Source organism: Euprymna scolopes, chromosome 10 (genome assembly GCF_053919585.1).
Source record: "Euprymna scolopes isolate OS-2025 chromosome 10, ASM5391958v1, whole genome shotgun sequence".
NCBI lineage: Eukaryota > Metazoa > Mollusca > Cephalopoda > Sepiida > Sepiolidae > Euprymna > Euprymna scolopes.
Genome location: NC_136491.1, coordinates 7,093,342 through 7,096,494, shown reverse-complemented (window position 1 = coordinate 7,096,494; position 3,153 = coordinate 7,093,342).

The following is a 3,153-nucleotide window of genomic DNA, read 5'->3' as shown; positions in this document are numbered from 1 at the left end:
TATGGTAATGGTTCGGTTGATAAATAACTAAATATTTCATCAGGCGATAAATTTAAGGTTTGCAAATATGAATTCTCAAAGTTAACGACAATATCGCAAACTAGTTATTTATAATTATCAACCGAAACATTGTTTACTATTGTAGCGACATGAAGATGTTCATATTTCTGTAAAAATATATTTTCTTATAATATATACCAATCCTTATTTTAGACGCTCAATATAACTACAGAGCAATACAGTGAATAAACGAAAATAATAAATATATTCCGAAATTCATGATGTTCAGCATCTAATAATTTATTCTTTTAATTCAATGAAAGAGAAGCTGCAAATACCTTTTAATATGTTTCCATTACACCATTTTTAATTTTAAAAATATTTGCGACTTCTCTTCCAATTTTCGGATTTTAATCATGTCAAGTCGCACTTTATTTCCTTTTGACAGATTCATTTTTTCTATTTCTTCTGATGAGTTAAGGGCATAATAGATTCACTGATTGATATAATAATGAAGTAATTGGTTTTGCGCTACGAAACAGATACTGTCAAGAATTGTAAATGGCAACTGAATTCAAGGAATAAATTATAAGATGGTCAACATCATGAATTTTAGAATATAGTTTCTTGTCATTTATTCACTACACACACGCACACACACACACACACACACACACACACACACACACACACACACACACACATATATATATGTGTGTGTGTGTGTATATATATTTACTATTATATAAAAGTCACTTTGTGGGTGTATGTGTGAGTTTATTCTTTATAGGTTCCGAAACGGCTAAGTCTATCACATGCAAACTTCACACAAAGGTACTTTATATGTATGGCAGTGTTCTTAGATATATTTTGTACAGAAATTCTTCCGATAAGTATCAAAACTCGAAAAATCCGATCTTTAAATTAGTATTTCTTAAGAATTTTTACAGGGAATATTTTGCGGTACAACAGCCAAGGAAAATTATTTTTTTTATTTATCTTGGCCCGTGTAACGTGAAATATTCCCCTGTAAATTTTTTTCTTTTATCTATAAGAAAAGAAAGACAAAGTTTATGTAAAGCCCAAATATCAGCTGACGTGATATTGCAAACAAACACAGACGAAATTTGATGAATGACATTGTCATTATTATTTTTTTAAAATTCTTTTTGCGAATTAGTTCATCAGGTAAATTATTCTTCGTAATATATACTATTCAATAGAGGGCTGTTCCTATAATAATACATATGCAATCGGCATAAATGAAACTATTATGTTTAAACGTATTGTACGACCGTGTAACGCGTGATGGCCAGCTAAAGTCCCCCTCTTTGGGTAGAGCCCTGTTGTAAATAATCTCACCCGCTACTTAATTGGCTGAAAAATGCGAGGCCACAGAGAAGACAACCGAGCAAAAAACCCGAAGCAAAATTCATCCCGTAACAACAGATTTTCACAGCATATCATCTACCATCAAATAATGGAAACAGAGCAAGGAAGAAGTAATCCTAATCAGACTACGTGTAGGTCATACTTTCATTACAAACAATCGCCTCTTAAAGAAGATCCTCCTTTAGGTATACCATGTCAAAACTTCTGTCCATTAAACACATGCTAATTGAATGTAAAGACTTCGAATAATACAGATATTGACGACTCACGTGCTGAGTTAATGTCGCGTCAGCATTTGAAGCCGTGGCGTCAGCGTGACATCACAGAATGAAATGCATCAAATCGAAAAGAAAAAGAGGAGAAAGATAAAAAGAACAAGAAAGCGTGGTGATTCGAAGGACACGATGGACAAGCACACGGATCTCTTCCTCCTTTTGAAAGCGAACCGGCTGGCTCGTGGGTCTTAGAATTATTAAAGTCCAACATCGGATTGTGGTTGAAAAAGGGCTGCCATCTGACCAGAAAAGCAATAAAAAAACAAACAAAACAAAACAACAAAAAAACAAAAAAAAAACAAAAACAAATAAAAATAAAATAAAATAAAAATAAAAAATAAAAAGAGCGAATCTATTGTGTCGTGTTGTAAATACGCGTCGACGACTTACTTGTGAAACCGGATGAAATAAATAAGCTTTTTGCTTTCACCTGAAAAAGTTCGTGTCAAAGTTTTATTTTCTTTGTGAGTTTCTACATACAACGCTTGGTCCATTTAAAAAAATGTCATTGTATAACGTCTTAAATGATGACACTATTCAAAAAGACATTTTACAACTCACGAGAAGCAAACGATGTACAACGTTTTCTGCGATTGTCTGAAAACAATTGATGTGGAACCAATTACACAAGGGTTGCCATTTTCCCCACAGTTCGTTTCACAACTATATCTTTTTTTTACATGGAAGTCACCACTTATCAAGGCCCGGAGGCCACTCGGGGATTATGGTTATTGCGTGTACAGTAATCAATGGGATAATATCGTAGTAATCGTTAGTAATGGAGATCTGATAATGTGTCTTACTTAAGGGAGCGGTTTATCGCTAGGGGTTTAATCAACAGAAGCTCAGAGGTGGCGGTGGCTAAGTGCTTAATGACACAAGCTGACAATATATGTGTCTCAATTTCGAATCCAGTTTTTTCCACAAAGAACACTTTCTTTTAGTGATGTTGGCAACCTTCACGTGGTCCCTCTCGTAAGTAGTCGATGTCTTCTTTAGAAAGTATTCTAACTAGAACTACATCAGAGAAACGAATGGCAGCAATGATCATCTGATTCATACGGTGAATTAATGTTGTTCAAGAACAACAACAATCAATTGCTGTTTCAATTGCGTTAGAATCCAAACCTATTTGTCATTCTTCTCTTGATTTATCGTGCAAGCTGTAACCCTCGATTCTGAATCGTAAGAAAAAATCTGCAAGTTTTCAACGATTACGTCTTCTTTTTAGATGTTGAAATGTTGAAGATGATGTTCCCATTTACAATGCCTCCCCACGGGACAGAGTTAGACACCAGGTTCGTTTTTTAACGTGGAGAAAAGGAACAAAAATAAAAATTGTCTCAGTCGTGAAAGATTTCTCCTCCACTGACAGAGAACAAGAAATTGAAGTGCAGCATCTGAAGAACAGATGGTATTTATTTGCTCCCCCACCGAGCAAATTAGGCACAAGGCCGATTTTTAATGTGAGGAGTGAAGGGATGGG